Source organism: Pristiophorus japonicus, chromosome 9 (assembly GCF_044704955.1).
Source record: "Pristiophorus japonicus isolate sPriJap1 chromosome 9, sPriJap1.hap1, whole genome shotgun sequence".
In the NCBI taxonomy this organism is placed as follows: domain Eukaryota; kingdom Metazoa; phylum Chordata; class Chondrichthyes; family Pristiophoridae; genus Pristiophorus; species Pristiophorus japonicus.
The window spans coordinates 183,146,463-183,170,492 of record NC_091985.1 but is presented as its reverse complement, the minus strand read 5'-3'; the positions used below and the strand labels follow the sequence as shown (position 1 = coordinate 183,170,492).

Genomic DNA, 24,030 nt, shown 5'->3' with positions numbered 1-24,030 from the left:
CACGCCTGCAAAGCTGCTTTCAATTTAAATTTGAACCCACTCTGTAAATGTATTGTTTTAAGATATGTACAAGTAAACCGATCACACTAAACAATTGGCAAAGGTTTACAGTCAACAAGATGAACAAGTAAAAACATCACGGCCCAATAACACAGCTCTATATTCACAGGAGAAAGTCTGATATCTAAGTCCTCGAATGTTAGTCGGTGAGATGAGAGACTGAATCTCTTTCCACACTCAGCTGGTAAATGGTCTCTCCCTGATGTGTGTCCACCCGATTGGCATCTGCATCCATTCCCACTGTCCCCAGATTTAGCGTTGAGTCAGCTGGGCACACGAGTCTCACAGGCTTGACGATTGGTTGAAGGTGCATCCACACACAGAACATGTGTCCTGTTTCTCCCCGCTGTGATTGGTGTTTTTCCAAAGGCTGATGATAAGGTGATCCTGATCAATCCGGCGAATCTCTCAAACCTTGACGTGATGTTTGGCTTGAGTTTCCCAGCTGCAGATCCTCCCCTTCTAATACCCTGCAAATGGAGATTACAAAAGTTATAGAAACATAGAAAATAGGTGCAGGAGTAGGCCATTCGGCCTTTCTAGCCTGCACCACCATTCAATGAGTTCATGGCTGAACATGAAACTTCAGTACCCCATTCCTGCTTTCTCGCCATACCCCTTGATTCCCCCTAGTAGTAAGGACTTCATCAAACTCCGTTTTGAATATATTTAGTGAATTGGACTCAACAACTTTCTATGGTAGACAATTCCACAGGTTCACCACTCTCTGGGTGAAGAAGTTTCTCCTCATCTCGGTCCTAAATGGCTTACTCCTTTTCCTTAGACTGTGACCCCTGGTTCTGGACTTCCCCAACATTGGGAACATTCTTCCTGCATCTAACCTGTCCAAACCCATCAGAATTTTAAACGTTTCTATGAGGTCCCCTCTCATTCTTCTGAACTCCAGAGAATACAAGCCCAGTTGATCCAGTTTTCTTGATAGGACAGTCCCGCCATCCCGGGAATCAGTCTGGTGAACCTTCGCTGCACTCCCTCAAAAGCAAGAATGTCCTTCCTCAAGTTAGGAGACCAAAACTGTACACAATACTCCAGGTGTAGCCTCACCAAGGCATTGTACAACTGTAGCAACACCTCCCTGCCCCTGTACTCAAATCCCCTCGCTATGAAGGCCAACATGCCATTTGCTTTCTTAACCGCCTGCTGTACCTGCATGCCAACCTTCAATGACTGATGTACCATGACACCCAGGTCTAATTGCAACTCCCCTTTTCCTAATCTGTCACCATTCAGATAATAGTCTGTCTCTCTGTTTTTACCACCGAAGTGGATAACCTCACATTTATCCACATTATACTTCATCTGCCATGCATTTGCCCACTCACCTAACCTATCCAAGTCACTCTGCAGCCTCATAGCATCCTCCTCGCAGCTCACACTGCCACCCAACTTAGTGTCATCTGCAAATTTGGAGATACTACATTTAATCCCCTCGTCTAAATCATTAATGTACAGTGTAAACAGCTGGAGCCCCAGCACAGAACCTTGCGGTACCCCACTAGTCACGGCCTGCCATTCTGAAAAGTACCCATTTACTCCTACTCTTGGCTTCCTGTCTGACAACCAGTTCTCAATCCATGTCAGCACACTACCCCCAATCCCATGTGCTTTAACTTTGCACATTAATCTCTTTTGTGTGGGACCTTGTCGAAAGCCTTCTGAAAGTCCAAATATACCACATCAACTGGTTCTCCCTTGTCCACTCTACTGGAAACAACCTCAAAAAATTCCAGAAGACTTGTCAAGCATGATTTCCCTTTCACAAATCCATGCTGACTTGGACCTATCATGTCACCTCTTTCCAAATGTGCTGCTATGACATCCTGAATAATTGATTCCATCATTTTACCCACTACTGAGGTCAGGCTGACCGGTCTATAATTCCCTGTTTTCTCTCTCCCTCCTTTTATAAAAAGTGGGGTTACCTTGGCTACCCTCCACTCGATAGGAACTGATCCAGAGTCTATGGAATGTTGGAAAATGCATCCGCTATTTCCAAGGCCACCTCCTTAAGTACTCTGGGATGCAGTCCATCAGGCCCTGGGGATTTATCGGCCTTCAATCCCATCAATTTACCGACTAATAAGGATTTCCCTCAGTTCCTCCTTCTTACTAGACCCTCTACCCCTTTTATATCCGGAAGGTTGTTTGTGTCCTCCTTAGTGAATACCGAACCAAAGTACTTATTCAATTGGTCTGCCATTTCTTTGTTCCCCGTTATGACTTCCCCTGATTCTGAATGCAGGGGACATACGTTTGTCTTTACTAACCTTTTTCTCTTTACATAGCTATAGAAACTTTTGCAGTCCGTCTTAATGTTCCCTGCAAGCTTCTTCTCATACTCCATTTTCCCTGCACTAATCAAACCCTTTGTCCTCCTCTGCTGAGTTCTAAATTTCTCCCAGTCCCCAGGTTCACTGCTATTTCTGGCCAATTTGTATGCCACTTCCTTGGCTTTAATACTATCCCTGATTTCCCTTGATAGCCACGGTTGAGCCACCTTCCCTTTTTTTTACGCCAGACAGGAATGTACAATTGTTGTAGTTCATCCATGCGGTCTCTAAATGTCTGCCATTGCCCATCCAGTCAACCCCTTAAGTATCATTCGCCAATCTATCCTAGCCAATTCACGCCTCATACCTTCAAAGTTACCCTTCTTTAAGTTCTGGACCATGGTCTCTGAATTAACTGTTTCATTCTCCATCCTAATGTAGAATTCCACCATATTATGGTCACTCTTCCCCAAGGGGCCTCACACAACGAGATTGCTAATTAATCCTCTCTCATTACACAACACCCAGTCTAAGATGCCCTCCCCCCTAGTTGGTTCCTCGACATATTGGTCCAGAAAACCATCCCTTATGCACTCCAGGAAATCCTCCTCCACCGTATTGCTTCCAGTTTGGTTGGCCCAATTTATATGCATATTAAAGTCACCCATTATAACTGCTGCAGCTTTATTGCATGCACCCCTAATTTCCTTTTTGATGCTCTCCCCAACATCCCTATTACTGTTTGGAGGTCTGTACACAACTCCCACTAACGTTTTTTGCCCTTTGGTGTTCTGCAGCTCTACCCATATAGATTCCACATCATCCAAGCTAATGTCCTTCCTAACTATTGCATTAATCTCCTCCTTAACCAGCAATGCTACCCCACCTCCTCTTCATTTTATTATATCATTCCTGAATGTTGAATACCCATGGAGGTTGAGTTCCCAGCCCTGATCATCCTGGAGCCACGTCTCCTATACTTAAAGTTGTTAGTTTAAGTATAGGATATAAATTTCCACTGTGGTAGGCATCAGAGCCGAGTCCAATCCTGCCCTCAACTAACATCCACACACTTCCCAATTGATGTCATTGGATCGGTATCAAGAACAGGGTCACTGGCTAATTTTTACTCATATTTAGCCCAGTGGTACTGAGGACAATTATAACCCTGAACTGTTGCCTTGGCTGAGATCAACTAACAGTCCAGATCAAGGACTGAACTCGGGACCTTCCCAGGCAGTATTGCAGAGTATTCTAAAATTTGGGGGTTGGGGGAGGGTTAGAAAGTATATTTTCAAACAAATTTTACTCCACCTTTAAATAAAACCTTCGGCACACTGCACAATTCTAAAATATTTCCAAATTAGACAGGCAAGCAAGGATCATCAAAAACAGTGAGACATTTTAGAAAGGCTCAAATCACTGAAATAGACAGCTTTACAATCATTGCACAGTACAGAAGGGAGTGACTGTTAATGGGAGCTCGTTTCGTGAAGTCCTCCGACACTCAGAGATAAACTGGAGCATTTAAGTATAAATAGGCAGAGAAAAGTTAGTCCCTGTCCCTTTAAATATCTGTCCCATTCCCCTATCAAGCACCGCCGGATAGGCTGCCGACTGGTCCGAAAGACCTAAGAATATATATTGCATCTGGTGAAGCAGAACAACTGATAAGTGTGCACACAAACTCTTTGCTATCTATCAATCTATATATATATATATATATATATACATACACACACGTGTGTGTGTGTAAACTAAACACATCATTCTTAAAGTTTGCTAGTCAATTCCACAGAGGTAGGTTATTATCTTAACCAGTTATTTTCCAGCATTTTATTTCCTTTTATTTACAATGTACTTGCAGAGTGTTTAATTCCTTTACCATTTATTGATGACCCATTGTCTTGTGTGCTCTTGTTTAGAAAGTGATGTCACACTGACCATTCCATTACCAAGGTGACCATGTCTGTCCGCAGTATTCAGTGGGAAAGGGGATTAAATCTCACCGAGGATAATGAGCAGCCACCCACCAGTCTCTGCACTTTATTGCCCAGTGATCACCTCACCGTCACACAGAAGCTCCCGATATTTACCTCCAGTGTGGATAACTTGTGAAAGTGATATTACAAATAAAATTGAAGGGCTGAAAGAGGAGTTGGGTGAGGGGGTTTGGAGAGAAGGGTGAAAGAGGAGTTAGGGTAATGAGTTGGAGAGTAGGGGTGAAGAAAGTGTTGGGGAGAGAGGTTTGGCGAGTAGGGGTGAAGGAGATGTTGGGGTGAGGGTGTGAGAGTAATGGAGTGATAGAGGAGTTGGCAGTTAGAGAGCAGGGGTGAAAGATTAATTGGGGAGGGCGTGTTGGAGAACAGAGGTGAAGGAGGTGTATGAGTGAGGGGAATTTACTGCCCATTAATCGTCTCTGTTGAACTACGATGGGGTTTATTTTTCCTTTAAAATGTTTTGTATCGTGTGTTTCACTGAAGTTAGAAGTGGGGCTGCAGTTCCTTCCAGGCACTGACTGTTTGTGGTGAATTAATGTGGGTAGTGTCAATTGGGAATAGATGTGTGGGATCATTCTGTGCTGAATGTTGCTGGGCTGTGGGTTTCCCCTCATTCCCAGGTATGAGGTACTGTTGACACCAAATCCAGGATCCATTTACATTGTGACACCAAATCCAGGGACCCCTTACACTGAGGCATCAAATCCAGGGACACATACTGTAACACCAAATCCAGGGACCAGTTACACTGAGGCAACAAATCCAGGGACACATACTGTAACACCAAATCCAGGGATCAGTTACAATGAGACATCAAATCCAGGATTAATTACCTCCTGACACCAATTGAGGGATTACTAATACCGTGACAACAAATCCAGGGACCAGTAACACCAAGGCATCAAATCTAGGGATCACTTACACTGAGACTACAAAATTACATAGGATATAAGGCACAGAAATGGACCACTCGGATGAACCAGTCAATGCCGGTGTTTATGCTGTGCTTGGGAATTAGAGAGCCTCAGTATGAGGAATGGTCATGCCGGTGAAAGCAGCTCTAGTTAGGGCGAAGAGTGGGTAATGAATGAAGATATGATGGTGAAATCAGATGGTGACTGGTGAGGCATAGTGACAGATTATTGTCAGAAGCTCTTTTCAGGCAGGCTGATGATTAGATATAATCATTGCAACAGTTGTATCCATCTGTTCTTGTCCCAAAATCCCCAAGTCTAATGTCACAAATTTATTTTTCTGTGAGAAATATAGAGATGTGAAAGAAGGGAGGAAATGAGGTTTGCGCAGGAAAGAAGGTTCCTTGAATAAACACATTGTGTGACTCGTCTTTGAGAGGTTAAAAACATGAAATGGACAAGGGCACGTCCAGTGACACTTATATTGCCAATAGTGCTTTCTAAGTTAATCACTATATCCTAACCCAAATATCCTATTGACTACCCCAACCACTAATCCAAATCCTAAAAAATAACCACAAACCACAACCAGTAAACCCTAAACCGACATCTAAACCCAGCCCTTACCAAGGCTAAGAACATAAGAAATAGGAGCAGAAGTAGGCCATCTGGTCCCTTGAGCCTGCTTCGCCATTCAATAATATCATGGATGACCTGATCTTGGCCTGATATGACCTTAGCCTCAATTCCACTTCCCTGCTCTCCCCATAACCCTTGACTCCCTTATCTTTCAAAAATCAGTCTATCTCCAACTTAAATATATTCAATGATCCAGCCTCCACTGCTCTCTGGGGTAGAGAATTTCAAAAAATCACGACCCTCAGAGGAAATTCCTCATCATTTCCATTTTAAATGGGCGAACCCTTATTCTCAGACTATGCCACCTAATTCTAGATTCCCCCACAAGAGGAAATAGAGATGAGTGGAGGAGCTAAAGACCTGATAAAGGAAATATTTGAACAATTATTTTGATGCAAGAAATACCGCAAGGCATGTTAGTAATAAGTAATTATAATCAGCTAACCCATCAAAATTAGAAAAGACAATTACAAAGATCAGAACAGTGCAGAGTTCTACTAACTACATTCAAAAATCTTTGAACAATACTGAAAAATAACAGATTTCCAGACTTAAGCAAGGTAGTTCTTTCAAGTGTTGGTTAAAAAGTACGTCAAATGAGTGTAAAGTGAGACACTCCAGTTCAGTCTATGACACCCACAAGCCTATACTCAAATGAAAAAAGCTTTGGATTTGATGTGGGAAAAGATGAACTTCTAGAGTAAGAAAAGGCACAAAATGGAAGGGGAGGTAACATTAATTAGTCTCCTTTTATTATGGAGAAATCAAATATTCGACACAGGGTGCTTGAAACAAGCTGATTTATTCAATATTTATAGAGAACATTAATCTCCAGCTGAGGTACAGGGGTTATGTAGAGCAGCAGAAACAAAGTCTAACTGCCAGAATGAACATGGTTCAGTGCCCAATCAGAGTCAACATCATAGACAGTCCCTCAAAGCGAGGATGACTTGCTTCTACGCCAAAAAGTTCACAGGTGTTTCAATGAAGGACCTAATATTCCAGATCCCGAACTACATCTTGGAGGGTGGAAGATGCCTGTGCTTGGATTTTTGTAACGTAGGGTGGACGTTGCACACCAGCCAGCACACGGGCTTGACAGAGCTGCGTCTTAGTCCAGTGGCAAGGGTTAACCAAGACGATTGGAGACCAGCTCTGCTGCACAGACCGAGCGCGCACACATATAGCAGGGTGGGCTGGCCCCTGGGCCTTCGTCTCTTCTGGGCCCCGGTCACTTCCTTCTACAAACTCTTGCTCCTTCGCCCCTCCTGCAATCAGCGACCTGACTTCGCAGCCTTCGCTCTGCTGCAGTGGTATACCGCCGCACGCTGCTCCATCTGATGGTCCTGGCCTGCTGATGGTCTTGCAGGCCGCGACCGCACCGATCTCCTGGCCGGGCCGCCGCACTCTACTCCCTCTAATGCAGCCTTTCAATCACAATAAATCCTCCTCAATTCACTAACGTGGCCTTTCAATGTCGGTATATTTACCCAGCATTCGCTGCGACGGAGAATGTGCCGAACCTCGATTACAGGGACCCAGTGCGCAGGCGCGGAACCTGGCTGTGTTTGGGGCATGCGCAGTGCGTGTAATGGCGGAGCACACATGGTGAACATCTGCTGCGCAAAAGAGCCCGCTTTCAGCGGGGCGGAGGGGAGTAATGGACCAGCGGGGAGGCTTCATAAACAATTGGTGCCCGCCGGAAGCCCGGAATAATAACCGGAATATCGGCGACAGCAGCTTCCGGGCTTTCTCACAGTCAGATGCCCTGGGTAACGCGACCATCTTTGTCCAGGAAGGCAAGGTCAGCGCTCCGCCATCTTGATTCAGTGAGCAGCAAACTGCATGCGCGGCCATCTTGGTGGAGGAGCAACGTGAGGTGCGGTCAGTGTTTGTTTCCAACCGGTCCTCCTGGGTAAAGCAGCAACTTGTTTATTATATTCTCACTCAACACCTCGGATTTCTCACTATCTCTCCTAAAGGCGCTGCTCAGTGCTAAGCTTACGGTTTACGTCCCAGACAATTGTAACAGGGAAGCCCCAGAGCTGTTCACTCCCAGGATTAGAAACCCTGTGAACAGTCCCAGGGTTATTATCTCATAACAACATAAGAAATAGGAGCAGGAGGAGGACATTTGGCCCCTGGAGCCTGCTCCGCCATTCAATAAGATCATGGCTGGTCTGATCATGGACTCAGCTCCACTTCCCTGCACACTCCTCTTTATTCCCTTATCGCTCAAAACTCTGTCTACCTCTGCCTTAAATATATTCAATGCCCCAGCCTCCACAACTCTCTGGGGCAGAGAATTCCACAGATTCAAAACCCTCTGAGTGAAGAAATTTCTCTTCATCTCAGTTTTAAATGTGTTGCCCCTTTATTAGACTATGCCCCCTAGTTTTAGTTTACCCCATGAGTGGAAATATCCTCCCTGCATCCCCCTCGTTATTTTATATGTTTCGATAAGATCACCTCTCATTCTTCTGAACTCCAATGTGTATAGGCCCAACCTACTCAACCTATCCTCAGAAGACAACCCCCTCATCTCTGGAATCAACCTCTGAACAGCCCCAATGCAAGTATATCCTTCCTTAAATACGGAGACCAAAACTACACGCAATACTCCAGGTGTGGCCTTACCAATACCCTGTACAGTTGTATCAGCACTTCTTTGCTTTTATACTCTATACGCCCCCCCCTTGCAATAAAGACCAACATTCCATTTGCCTTCCTGATTCCTTGCTGTACCTGCATACTAACTCTGTGTTTTATGCACAAGGATCCCCATGTGTCTCTGTACTGCGGCACTTTGCAATTTTTCTCCATTTATATTATAATTTGCTTTTCTATTATTTCTGCTAAAGTGGATAACGTCACATTTTCCCACATTATACTACATCTGCCAAATTTTTGCCCACTCACTGAACCTGTCTATATCCGTTTGCAGATTTTTTGTGTCCTCACAATTTGCTTTCCTACCCATCTTTGTATCATCAGCAAACTTGGCTACATTAAACTCTGTCCTTTCATTCAAGTCATTAATAATAGATTGTAAATAGTTGAGGACCCAGCACCGATTCCTGTGGCACCAATCGGAAAGTGACACATTTATCCTGACTCTCTGTTTTCTGTTAGTTAACCAATCCTCTATCCATGCTAATATACTACCCCCAACATCGTGAAATTTTATCTGGTGCAGTAACCTCTTATGTGGCACCTTATCGAATGCCTTCTGGAAATCCAAATACACCACATCCACTGGTTCCCCCTTATCCACCCTGCTCGTTACATCCTCAAAGAACTCCAGCAAATTTGTCAAACAGGATTTCCCTTTCATAAAACCATGCTGAATCTGCTTGATTGAATCATGCTTTTCCAAATGTTGCGCTACTACTTCTTTAATAACGGACTCCAGCATTTTCCCAACGACAGATGTTAGGCTAACTGGTCTATAGTTTCCAGCTTTTTGTCTGCCTCCTTTTTTAAATAGAGGTTTTACATTTGCGGTTTTCCAATCTGCTAGGACCACCTCAGAAGCCAGGGAATTTTGTTAGATTACAACCAATGCTTCCACTATCTCTGCAGTCACTTCTCTTAAGAATCTAGGATATAAGCCATTAGGGCCAGGTGAATTGTCGGCCTTTAGTCCCATTATTTTACCGAGTACTGCTTCATTACTGAAAGTGAATGCATCACGTTCCTCTCTCCCTATAGCCCCTTGATTATCCACTTCGGTATTACTCTCAGTGACCGAGTGTTTTACTCTAATTAAACTGATCTCGGACTATTTCTGTCAGATATTAACTCTTGCACGGTCCCAGCAAACACTCCCACTCCCTCATCCCTCTGATGTTTCTGCAGGATTGCTTTGCGAAGATGGGCTCATGGAGAGAAACACCCTGCACAGAATGATCCCAAATTGAGCATCTCCAAGGGACAGGATTCTCAGCTTTAATCATTCTCTGTCCTTTCCCCCCAGGCACAGTTCCTTTGCTCAGATTCTGATAAAAGTAAATTGGGAAAAGTGCACTTTGATTTTTACAGGCTGTATTAGTGCAGAGAGCTGCGCATGCGCAGTTCAGCCCCGTCCCCTGTGTCAATTTGCAGTGAGCAGAAGAGGACATGTGCCCTCCCCTCCCCCAGCCCTGCCTGTGATCGCCATTCACTCAGTAAGTGGAAGAAGATGGTTTAAAACAGCCGGAAACGGAGACCCCGGGGTAAGGCAGCAAGCAGCAGCCTCCTTACAGCAGCGCAGCGCTTTGGGAGCGTGTCTGCAGATGGGCTCAGAGATCGGCATGGAGTTCAAGGGGGAGATCAGGGTGAGTCGGGGCTGTGTGTAAGAGGCAGAGTGGAGCAAGAACCAGTCTCAGTGAGTGGGGGAAGGGAGAAGCCATTCTCGGGCTGTGTTTCGACAGTGTAAGGTAATAGAGAAAGTAAATCACCTCGCTCTTTCAAATCATTCACTGCTGATTTGGGGAAAGAAAGCAGCAATGTTTCTGATTCAGTTCCAATCTCACCGTGTCTGTTGTTCTTGGACAGTGAGCAGTGGAAACACAGCCTGACAGTGAGGATGTGGGGAGTTTCACAATGTGCATCGATTGCAGACATCAGGAGAGGAGTGTGGGAGAAGATATTTTAAAGTTGGGTTATATTGTTTCGGTGTGTTGAGTTCTCCAGAACAATGTTGCTGGTGATCGAGAGATATATTGTCGCTCCCTCAGATACATCATATTCTCCCCCGCATCCATATCTTAGAACTAATAATGTTCTCGTATTATTATTCTCAGAGCAAAATTCTTCAACCAGCCAGAACAAATGTGAGCTTTCCTCCTCCACCCGGAACATAAGGAACAGTGCAGGCAGCTCCTTCTCACACACAGTAAGTACATTATCACTCACAGAGCAGAGACCCAGAACTGGCCTCAATCCTATTGTCACAGGCAGCAGAAGCTGTCAGTCCCACGGTGATCCGAAGTGGCAGAGTTACATTGTGAATCTTACAGCCACATGGAGCAGTAGAATCAGATGCTGTTAAACCATTGAAACAGATCACACTGACACGTACATTAAACACCCACACTCACTTGCCAGACACTAACAGGTACAGATTATAACCCACACTCACTTGCCAGAAACTGACAGGTACAGATTATAACCCACACTCATTTGCCAGAAACTGACAGGTACAGATTAGACCGCACACTCACATACCAGAAACTGACAGGTACAGTGTAAAACATAAAACCACGTAGGCAAATAGATACAAATTAAAGGCAGACTAACCTACCAGAAACCTAGACACACAGCTTAAACCCCCCCACACACACCAAAACCTGTCTGGTACAGAATAATACGCACACTCGCATATCAGAGACTGAGAGATACAGTATAAAACCCACACTCACACATCAGAGGCTGACATATTACAATCCATATTCCCATAACATAAATTGACATACAGCGAAGTGCCAATACTCACTTACCAGTTATTGACAGGTACAGGGTAAAGACCTCTCTTCCATACCAGAAACTGACAGATATAGAGTAAGGCCCACAATCACATATCAGAACTTGACAGATACGGAGTAAAACCCAGGCTCCCATAACAGAAATGGAGAGACAGAGAAAGGCCCACACTCACATACCAGAGACAGATAGATACAGAGTGAAACTCAGACTCATTTACCAGAGACCGACAGATACAGGGTAAACACTCACCTCCATAACAAAAATTGACAGTTAGAAAGTAAAACGAATACTTGATCAGGAATTGGTGGTACACAGTAAAAAATACTAACATACTGGAGAATGACAGGTATGGAGTAGAGCTCACATTCACATAACAGAGATGGACAGATACAGCACAAAACACACACTCACACACCAGGAATGGAAAGATACAGAATGAAACCCACAGGCAATTACCAGAAAGTGACAGATACAGGATAAAACCCACACTCTCCTTACCAGAAACTGACATACAGAGTAAAACCCTCATTCACATACCAGAGATGGACAGATACAGAGTCAAGACCACACTCCCATACCAGACACCCACAATATTCATTCTATATTTACCCGTCAATGGTTCAGAGAGTGAAAGTGTCAGTATCTATCCTATAATCACCGGTCAGTCCCACACTGACACTGCACCGGAGATTGAAAGTGGCAGTGTACATCCTATACTCACCTGTCAATCAGAATCTGTCACATCGTGTCAGAGAATGACAGAGGCAGTATCTATCCAACACTCACCTGTCACATAGTATCAGAGAATGAGAGAGGCAGTATCTATCCAACACTCATCTGGCAATCCAACTCTGCCTCACTGTATCAGAGATTGAGAGATGCAATATCTATCCTATGTCAACAAATATATCCCATACTGATAGCAATATCAGAGAATGAAAGGTACAGTGTCTGTCCTATACACACCTGTCAATCCCACACTGACACACAGTACAGAAAGTGACAGATAAAGTGTATAGTCTATCCTAATCAAGCAATTTAAAACTGTCCCATTGTATCAATGAGTGACAGAAACAATATCTGTCCCTTTTCACCGGACTAGTGAGTGTTGAACTGAAACCAGCCAGACTCAGCACCTTCAGGAGAGGGGAACCAGTGAGTGTAGAACTGAACCCAGCCAGAGTTGGTGATGATAATTAGGAGCGGAGGACAATCTGCCTTCAGACGTGCGATGTGTTTGAATTTCAGGGCAGGGACGGGGAAGAGTGTATGGGGCGGGAATTTACTGCTTTGGAGGAACAAGAGAGGAAAGAATGTTCCATACAATCCAGAATTGTCTGTTCTGAATTTCTGTCCTGTACTTGCAGTAATGATTTTGTGAACTCCTTTTCCAGGGTATCAGGAGGGGAGGATTTTCAGACGGGAAACTCAAACCAAACATCACATCAAGATCTGATGGAATCACTCGATTCCTCAGGACCTGAATATCATCGGCCTTTGAACGTGGAAGGAGAAATGTTTGTTTGTTCTGTCTGTGGGAACAGATTTCAAACATCAGTGTAACTGGAAAAGCACCGAGACATACACACCCGAGTGAGAGTGTTCCAGTGCACTGACTGCAGAAAGAGCTTTAACCAGTTACACAGCCTGAAAAAATATCGCACGATTGACAGCGGGGAGAAACCGTACACGTGTTCTGTGTGTGGACCAGGCTTCAACTGATCGTCCAACCTGGAAAGAAACAAGGACACCCACACTATGGAGAAACCGTGGGAATGTGGGGACTGTGGGAGGGGATTCAATTACCCGTCTGAGCTGGAAGTTCATTGACACAGTCATACTGGGGAGAGACCGTTCACCTGCTCCGAGTGTGGGAAGGGATTCACTCGGTCATCCAACCTGCTGACACACCAGCGAGTTCACACTGGGGAGAGGCCGTTCACCTGCCCTGAGTGTGGGAAGGGAGTCACTACATCATCCCACCTGCTTGACACACCAGCGAGTTCACATAAGGAAGAGACTGTTCACCTGCCCTGAGTGTGGGAAGGGATTCACTACATCATCCCACCTGCTGACACACCAGCGAGTTCACACTGGGGAGAGGCCATTCATCTGCTCCGAGTGTGGAAAGAGATTCACTCGGTCATCCAACCTGCTGACACACCAGCGAGTTCACGCTGGGGAGAGGCCATTCATCTGCTCCGAGTGTGGGAAGGGATTCACTCAGTCATCCACCCTGCTGGAACACCAGCAAGTTCACACTGGGGAGAGACCGTTCACCTGCTCCGAGTGTGGGAAGGGATTCACTCGATCATCCTGCCTGCTGACACACCAGCAAGTTCACACTGGGGAGAGGCCGTTCACCTGCTCCGAGTGTGGGAAGGGATTCACTCGGTCATCCGACCTGCTGACACACCAGCAAGTTCACACTGGGGAGAAGCTGTTCACCTGCTCCGAGTGTGGGAAGGGATTCACCAAGTTATCCAATCTGCTGAGACACCGAGTTCACAAGTGACTGCAGGGTTTGGATACTGCTGTTGTCCCAGACTGAATCATGTCCATTCTGACAGTTGGGCTTTCTTTCTGTTGATATTGACTACCCCTATAACTGGGCTGAAGTTTAATATTTGGGATATTTCATCAATTAATCAACGGGAAGAGGGTCAGATGAAAAATATAATGCTGATTGTGTTTGTATCCATACTTCACCCTTTAAAAAACATAAGAAATAGGAGCAGGAGTAGGCCATTGGCCACTCGAGACTGCTCTTCCATTTAATATGATCACAGCTGATCTGATCTTGGGCACAGCTCCACTTCCCTGCCCGCTCCCCATAAACCTTCACTTCATTATCATTCAAAAATCTGGATATCTGGACTCGAGAATTCCAAAAATTTATGACCCTCTGAGAAAAGAAATTTCGCCTCATCTCTGTTCTAAATCGGTGACCCCTTATTCTTAAACTATGCCCCTAGCTCTAGATTTTCCCATGAGAAGAAACATCCTCTCTGCATCTACCTTGTTGAACGCCCTCAGTATCTTATATGTTTCGATACGATCACCTCTGATTCTTCTAAACTCCAATAAGTATAGAAACATAGAATCATAGAAAATAGGGGCAAGAGTAGGCCATTCGGCCCGTCGAGCCTGCACCGCCATTCAATAAGATCATGGCTGATCATTCCTTCAGTACCCCTTTCCTGCTTTCTCTCGATACTCCTTGATCCCCGAAACCGTAAGAGCCATATCTAACTTCCTCTTGAATATCTCCAATGAACTGGCATCAACAACTCTCTGCGGCGGGGAATTCCATAGGTCAACAACTCTCTGAGTGAAGAAGTTTCTCCTCAACTCAGTCCTAAATGGCCTATCCCTTATCCTAAGACTATGTTCCCTGGTTCTGGACTTCCCCAACATCGAGAACATTCTTCCTACATCTAACCTGTCCAGTCCTGTCAGGATCTTATATGTTTCTATGAGATCCCCTCTCATCCTTCTAAATGGCAGTGAATAAAGGCCCAGTTGATCCAGTCTCTCCTCATATGACAGTCCAGTCATCCCTGGAATCAGTCTCATGAACCTTCGCTGCACTCCCTCAATAGCAAGAACGTCCTTCCTCAGACTAGGAGACCAAAACTGAACACAATATTCCAGGTGAGACCTCACCAAGGCCCTGTGCAGTAAGACCTCCGTGCTCCTATATTCAAATCCCCTAGCTATGAAGGCCAACATACCATTTGCCTTCTTTACCGCCTGCTGTACCTGTGTGCTCACTTTCAGTGACTGATGAACCATGACACCCAGGTCTCGTTGCACCTCCACTTTTTCTAGTCTGCCGCCATTCAGATAATATTCTGCCTTCGTGTTTTTGCCCCCAAAATGGATAACTTCACATTTATCCACATTATACTGCATCTGCCATGTATTTGCCCACTCACCTAATCTGTCCAAGTCACCCTGCAACCTCTTTGCGTTCTCCTCACAGCTCACACCGCCACCCAGTTGAGTGTCAACTGCAAACTTGGAGATATTACTCTATTCCTTCATCCAAATCGCTAATGTATATTGTAAAGAGCTGGGGTCCCAGCACTGAGCCCTGCAGCACACCACTAGTAACTGCCTGCCATTCTGAAAAGGACCCGTTTATCCCGACCCTCTGCTTCCTGTCTGCCAACCAGTTCTCTATCCATGTCAGTACATTAGCCCCAATACCATGCGCTTTGATTTTGTACACCAATTTCTTGTGCGGGATCTTGTCAAAAGCCTTTTGAAAGTCCAAATACACCACATCCACTGGTTCTCCCTTGTCCACTCTACTAGTTACATCCTCAAAAAATTCCAGAAGATTCATCAAGCATGATTTCCCTTTCATAAATCCATGCTGACTCGGTCCGATCCTGTCACTGCTTTCCAAATGGGCTGCTATTTCATCCTTAATGACTGATTCCAACATTTTCCCCACTGCTGATGTCAGGCTAACCGGTCTATAATTACCCGCTTTCTCTCTCCCTCCTTTTTTAAAAAGTGGCGTTACATTAGCTACCTTCCAGTCCATAGGAACTGATCCAGAGTCGATAGATAGTTGGAAAATGATCAGCAATGCATCCACTATTTCTAGGGCCACTTCCTTAAGTACTCTGGGATGCAGATTATCAGGACCCGGGGATTTATCGGCCTTTAATCCCATCAATTTCCCAAACACGATTTCCCACCTAATAAGGATATCTTTCAGTTCCTCATTCTCACTAGACCCACTGTCCCCGAGCACATTCGGAAGGTTATTTGTATCTTCCTTTGTATTGGTTCAATTGGTCTGCCATTTCTTTGTTCCCCATTATAAATTCACCTGAATCCAACTGCAAGGGACCTACGTTTGTCTTTACTAATCTTTTTCTCTTCACATATTTATAGAAGCTTTTGCAGTCAGTTTTTATGTTCCCTGCCAGCTTCCTCTCGTACTCTATTTTCCCCTTCTTAATTAAACCCTTAGTCCTCCCCTGTTGAATTCTAAATTTCTCCCAGTCCTCAGGTTTGTTGCTTTTTCTAGACAATTTATATGCCTCTTCCTTGGTTTTAACACTATCCTTAATTTCCCTTGTTAGCCATGGTTGAGCCACCTTCCCAGTTTTCTTTTTACTCCAGACAGGGATGTACAATTGCTGAAGTTCATCCATGTGATCTATAAATGTTTGCCATTGCTTATCCACCGTCAACCCTTTAAGTATCATTTGCCAGTCCATTCTAGCCGATTCACACCTCATACCGTCGAAGCTACCCCTCCTTAAGTTCAGGACCCTAGTTTCCGAATTAACTTTGTCACTCTCCATCTTAATAAGGAATTCCACCACATTATGATCACTCTTCCCCAAAGGGCCTCGCACAACAAGATTGCTAATTAGTCACTTATCATTACATATCACCCAGTCTAGGATGGCCAGCTCCCTGGTTGGTTCCTCGACATATTGGTCTAGAAAACCATCCCTAATACACTCCAGGAAATCCTCCTCCACCGCAGTGCTACCAGTTAGATTAGCCCAATCTATATGTAGATTAACGTCGCTCATGATTACTGCTGTACCTTTATTGCACACATCCCTTATTTCTTGTTTGATGCTGTCCCCAACCTCACTACTACTATTTGGTGGTCTATGCACAACTCCCACTAGCGTTTTCTGCCATTTGGAATTCCGCAGCTTCACCCATACCTATTCCACATCATCCAGGCTAATGTGCTTCCTTACAATTGTATTGATTTCCTCTTTAACCAGCAATGCCACCCCGCCTCCTTTTCCTTTCTGTCTATCTTTCCAAAATGCTGAATACCCTTGGATGTTGAGTTCCCAGCCTTGGTCACCCTGGAGCCATGTCTCCGTGATGCCAATCACGTCGTATCCGTTAAGTGCTATCTGCGCAGTTAATTCATCGACCTTGTTCCGAATACTCCTCGCATTGAGGCACAGAGCCTTCAGGCTTGTCTTTTTAAACACACTTTGCCCCTTTTGAATTTTGCTGTAATGTGGCCCTTTTTGCTTTTTGCCTTGGGTTTTTCTGCCCTCCACTTTAACTATTCTCCTTTCTATCTTTTGCTTCTGCCCCCGTTCTATTTCCCTCTATCTCCCTGCATAGGTTCCCATCCCCCTGCCATATTAGTTTAACTCCTCCCCAACAGCACGAGCAAACACTCTCCCTTGGACATTGGTTCCGATCCTGCCCAGGTGCAGACTGTCCGGTTTGTACTGGTCCCACCTCCCCCAGAACCAGTTCCAATGTCCCAGGAATTTGAATCCCTCCCTTCTGCACCATAGGCCCAAGCTGTTCAACCTTTTTTCGTGAGTCAATCCCTTCACCTCAGGAATCAAACCAGTGAAGCTTCTCTGAACTGTCTCCAATGCAAGTATATCCCTCCTTAAATAAGGAAATCAAACTGTAGCAGTATGCCAGGTGTGGTCTCACCAATACACTGTACAGTTGTAGCAGGACTTCTCTAATTTTATACTCCATCCCCCTTGCAATAAAAGCCATCATTCCATTTGCCTTACTGATTACTTGCTGTACCTGCATACTAACTTTTTGTGTTTTACGTCCTCTACAGTCTTTATCCCAACAGTGAATAGTCAAGGGGCTATACGGCGGGAAGGAACTTAACACAATCACAATCACTAAGGAGGTGGTACTCAGTAAGATACTGGGACAAAAGGCAGATAAATCCCCTGGACCTGATGGCACCCTAGGGTCTTAAGAGAAGTAGCGGCAGGGATCGTGCATGCATTGGTTGCATTTACCAAAATTCCTTGGATTCTGGGGAGGTCCCAGCAGATTGGAAAACCACAAATGCAACACCCCTATTTAAAAAAGGAGGGAGACAGAAAGTAGACTAGTTAGCCCAACTTCTGTCATTGGGAAAAAAGCTGGAGTCCATTATTAAAGAAGTAGTAGCAGGACATTTGGAAAAGCAGCATTCGGTCAGGCAGAGTCAGCATGGATTTATGAAGGGGAAGTCATGTTTGACAAATTTGCTGGAATTCTTTGAGGATGTAATAAACAGGGTGGATAAAGGGGAACTAGTGGATGTGATGTATTTGGACTTCCAGAAGGCATTTGACAAGGTGCCACGTAAAAGGTTACTGCACAAGATGAAAGTTCACGGGGTTTGGGGGTAATATATTAGCATAGACAATTGGCGAACAACGGAAAACAGAGAGTCGGGATAAATGGTTCATTGTCTGGTGCAGCAGGGATCAGTGCTGGAACCCCAACTATTTACAATCTATATTAACGACTTGGAGGAAGGGACCGAGTGTAACGTAGCCAAGTTTGCTGATGATACAAAGATGCGAGGAAAAGCAATGTGTGAGGAGGACACACAAAACTTGCAAAATGACATACACAGGCTAAGTGAGTGGGCAAAAATTTGGCAGATGGAGTATAATGTTGGAAAGTGTGAGGTCATGCACTTTGGCAGAAAAAAATCAAAGAGCAAATTATTTAAATGGAGAAAGATTGCAAAGTGCTGCAATACAGTGGGACCTGGGGGTACTTGTGCATGAAGCCCAAAAGGTTAGTATGCAGGTACAGCAAGTGATCAGGAAGGCCAATGGAATCTTGGCCTTTATTGCAAAGAGGATGGAGTATAAAAGCAGGGAAGTCTTGCTACAGTTCTGCAGGGTATTGATGAGGCCACACCTGGAATACTGCGTGCAGATTTGGTTTTCATATTTACGAAAGGATAGAAACATAGAAAATAGGTGCAGGAGTAGGCCATTCAGCCCTTCTAGCCTGCACCGCCATTCAAAGAGTTCATGGCTGAACATGCAACTTCAGTACCCCATTCCTGCTTTCTCGCCATACCCCTTGATCCCCAGAGTAGTAAGGACTTCATCTAACTCCCTTTTGAATATATTTAGTGAATTGGCCTCAACTACTTTCTGTGGTAGAGAATTCCGCAGGTTCACCACTCTCTGGGTGAAGAAGTTTCTCCTCATCTCGGTCCTAAATGGCTTACCCCTTATCCTCAGACTGTGACCCCTGGTTCTGGACTTCCCCAACATTGGGAACATTCTTCCTGCATCTAACCTGTCTAAACCCGTCAGAATTTTAAACGTTTCTATGAGGTCCCCTCTCATTCTTCTGAACTCCAGTGAATACAAGCCCAGTTGATCCAGTCTTTCTTGATAGGTCAGTCCCACCATCCCGGGAATCAGTCTGGTGAATCTTCGCTGCACTCCCTCAATAGCAAGAATGTCCTTCCTCAAGTTAGGAGACCAAAACTGCACACAATACTCCAGGTGTGGCCTCACCAAGGCCCTGTACAACTGTAGCACACCTCCCTGCCCCTGGACTCAAATCCCCTCGCTATGAAGGCCAACATGCCATTTGCTTTCTTAACTGCCTGCTGCACCTGCATGCCAACCTTCAATGACTGATGTACCATGACACCTAGGTCTCGTTGCACCTTCCCTTTTCCTAATCTGTCACCATTCAGATAATAGTCTTGTCTCTCTGTTTTTACCACCAAAGTGGATAACCTCACATTTATCCACATTATACTTCATCTGCCATGCATTTGCCCACTCACCTAACCTATCCAAGTCACTCTGCAGCCTCATAGCATCCTCCTCGCAGCTCACACTGCCACCCAACTTAGTGTCATCTTCAAATTTGGAGATACTACATTTAATCCCCTCGTCTAAATCATTAATGTACAATGTAAACAGCTGGGGCCCCAGCACAGACCTTGCGGTACCCCACTAGTCACTGCCTGCCATTCTGAAAAGTACCCATTTACTCCTACTCTTTGCTTCCTGTTGACAACCAGTTCTCAATCCACGTCAGCACACTACCCCCAATCCCATGTGCTTTAACTTTGCACATTAATCTCTTGTGTGGGACCTTGTCGAAAGCCTTCTAAAAGTCCAAATATACCACATCAACTGGTTCTCCCTTTTCCACTCTACTGGAAACATCCTCAAAAAATTCCAGAAGATTTGTCGAGCAGGATTTCCCTTTCACAAATCCATGCTGACTTGGACCTATCATGTCACCTCTTTCCAAATGCGCTGCTATGACATCCTTAATTTCTGATTCCATCATTTTACCCACTACCGATGTCAGGCTGACCAGTCGATAATTCCCTGTTTTCTCTCTCCCTCCTTTTTTAAAAAGTGGGGTTACATTGGCTACCCTCCACTTCAGAGGAACTGATCCAGAGTCAATGGAATGTTGGAAAATGACTGTCAATGCATCCGCTATTTCCAAGGCCACCTCCTTAAGTACTCTGGGATGCAGTCCATCAGGCCCTGGGGATTTATCGGCCTTCAATCCCATCAATTTCCCCAACACAATTTCCCGACTAATAAGGATTTCCCTCAGTTCCTCCTCCTTACGAGACCCTCTGACCCCTTTTATATCCGGAAGATTGTTTGTGTCCTCCTTTGTGAATATACTTGCTTTGGAGGCAGCTCAGAGAAGGTTCACTCGGTTCAGTCCAGAGATGAGGGGGTTGACTTATTAGGAAAGGTTGATGAGGCTGGGCCGATACACATTGGAATTCAGAAGAAAGAGAGGTGATCTTGTCGAAACGTATAAGATTATGAGGGGGCTTGACAAGGTGGATGCAGAGAGGACGTTTCCACTGATAGGGGAGACTAGAAATAGGGGGCATAAACTTAGAATAAGGGGCCGCCCATTTAAAACTGAGAAGAGAAGAAATTTCTTCTCTCAGATGGTTGTAAATCTGTGGAATGCGCTGACTCAGAGAGCTGTGACTCATTGAATAAATTTAAAACAGAGATAGACAGCTTCTGAAACGATAAGGGTTATGGGGAGCGGGCAGGAAAGTGGACCGGAGTCCATGATCGGATCAGCCATGATCATATAAAATGTCGGAGAAGGCTCGAGGGGCCGTATGGCCTACTCCTGTTCCTATTTCTTATGTTCTTATGACAGAGACCCCCCCTGGTCCCTCTGTACTGAAGCATTTTGTAATATCTCTCCATTTAAATAATAATTTGTGTTTTTCTTTTTCTTGCCAAAGTGGATAACCTCACACTTTCTCACATGATACACCATCTACAACATTTTTGCCCACTCTCTTAGCCTGTCACTATCCCTCTGCAGATTCATTGTGTCCTCCTCACAACTTGCTTTCTCACCCATCTTTGTATCATCAGGAAACTGAGCTACATTACACTTGGTCCCAATAGTTGAGGTTCCTAGCACCGATCCCTGCGGCACCACACTAGTTACTGTTTGACAACCGGAAAATGAACCATTTATCCTGATTCTCTGTCTTCTGTTAGTTAGCCCTCACTCTATCCATAAGAACATCAGAAATAGGAGCAGGATTGGGCCATTTGGTCCATCGAGCCTGCTCCTCCATTTAATACAATCATGGCAGATCTGATCATGGTCTCAGCTCCACTTCCCTGTCCACTCCCCATAACCCTTTATTCCCTTATCACTCAAAAATCTGTCTATCTCCACCTTAAATATATTCAATGACCCAGCCTCCACAGCTCTCCAAGGCAGCAAATTCCACAGATTTACAACCCTCTCAGAGTTGAAATTCCTCCTCATCTTTGTTTTAAATGAGCGGCCCCTTATTCTAAGATCATCCCTCTCGTTCTGGTTTCCCCCATCAGTGGAAACATCCTCTCTGCATCCACCTTGTCAAGCCCCCTCGTAATCTTGTACATTTCAATAAGATCACCTCTCATTCTTCTGAACTCCAATGAATAGAGGCCCAACCTATTCAACCTTTCGTCATGTCAACCCACTCATCCCCGGAATTAACCTAGTAAACCTTCTCTGAATTGCCTCCAAAGCATGTATATCTTTTCGTAAATATGGAAACCAAAACTGCACGCAGTATTCCAGGTGTGGCCGCACCAATACCTTGTATAGCTGCAGCAAAACTTCTCTGCTTTATCCCCCTTGCAATAAATGCCAACATTCCATTTGCCTTCCTGATCACTTGCTGTACCTGCATACTAACTTTTTGTGTTTCATGCACCAGGACCCCCAGGTCCCTCTGTACTGCAGAACTTTGCAATGTTTCTCCATTTAATTTGTAATTTGCTTTTCTATTTATTCTGTCAAAGTGGATAAGCTCACCTTTTCCCACATTATACTCCATCTGCCAAATTTTTGCCCACTCACTTGGTCTATCTATATCCCTTTGTAGATTGTTTGTGTCCTCCTCACAATTTGCTTTCCCACCCATCTTTGTATCATCAAGAAACATGGCGACATTACACTTGATCCTCTTATCCAAGTCATTAATATAGATTGTAAATAGTTGAGGCCCCAGCACCAAACCCTGCGGCACCCCACTAGTCACTGATTTTGGCAATCAGAAAATGTCCCATTTATCCTGACTCTCTGATTTCTGTTAGTTAGCCAATCCTCTATCCATGCTAATATATTACCCCCAACCCCGTGAACTTTTATCTTGTGCAGTAACCTGTTATGTGGCACCTTGTCAAATGCCTTCTAGAAATCCAAATACACTATATCCACTGGTTCCCCCTTATTCATCCTGCTCATTACATCCTCAAAGAACTCCAGCAAATTTGTGAAGTGAGAGTTCCCTTTCATAAAACCATGCTGATTCTGCTTGATTGTATTATGCTTTTTCAAATGTCCTGCTACTGCTTCCTTAATAACGGACTCCAGCATTTTCCTAATGACAGATGTTAGGCTAATTGGTCTATAGTTTCCTGCTTTTTGTCTACCTCCTTTTTTTAGGACAAAGCAGCCCACTTGATTGGCCCTGCATCCACCACCTTCAACATTCACTCCCTCCACCACCGGTGCACCATGGCTGCAGTGTGCACCATCGACAAGATGCACTGCAGCAACTCACCAAGGCTTCTTTGGCAGCACATCCCAGACCCTCGACCTCTACCACCGAGAAGGACAAAGGCAGCAAGTGCAGGGAAACACCATCACCTGCAAGTTCCGCTCCAAGTTACTCACCATCCTGACTTGGAAATATATCGGCTGTTGCTTCATAGTCGCTGGGTCACAATCCTGGAACTCCCTCCCTAACAGCACTGTGGGAGCACCTTCACCACACGGACTGCAGCGGTTCAAGAAGGCGGCTCACTCTCACCTTCTGGGGGGCAATTAGGGATGGGCAATAAATGCTGGCCTCGAGAGCGCCGCCCACATCTGAAGAACAAATGAAGAAAGGTATCAAATTAATCAGAATGCACCAGATTAAAGTGACAATTCAGCACTTTCTGGGGAGGTGATTGGCCCAGACACATTGGGACTGAATAGTATTTAGAAAGATCCGGATAAAGGGGCAGGGAAAACACAGATACAAACAGAGACACAAATATAGTCACACGCGTACACACAGACACACATATAAGCACAGACATATAATCACACACACACACACAGGTACAGACATCTCCCAAACACACACACAGCCCGTACACAGACATATATCACACACAGCCCGAACACAGATAGAGATCACACACAGCCCGCTCCTGATGCCAGCTAACTTGATGTCACACAGACCGCGTTGCCAGGTTACCGACGTCACAAAGCACACATTGCTGGGTTACGGACGCCACACGTGCTGGGGCGGTTGAAGGGCGCGCCAGGTTTCAAATCAGGAGCCACGTGACTGGGAGAGGCGCGCCTCCA

At 45.0% G+C, this 24,030-nt stretch overlaps 1 long non-coding RNA gene across 3 annotated transcripts; it reads right to left on the bottom strand.

The window, feature by feature from the left end:
- Positions 1 to 17: 17 nt before the first annotated feature.
- Positions 18 to 23,988, bottom strand: LOC139272774 (uncharacterized). Of its 3 annotated transcripts, none has more exons than XR_011594961.1 (3): positions 23,902 to 23,988; positions 23,347 to 23,541; positions 18 to 530 (listed from the first exon to the last, which is right to left on the bottom strand). It is a non-coding gene; the product is annotated as an uncharacterized lncRNA (long non-coding RNA). The 3 variants fall into 3 exon arrangements; XR_011594960.1 differs by having other exon boundaries at positions 23,862 to 23,975; XR_011594959.1 differs by having other exon boundaries at positions 23,347 to 23,977.
- Between the last annotated feature and the right edge of the window lie 42 nt (positions 23,989 to 24,030).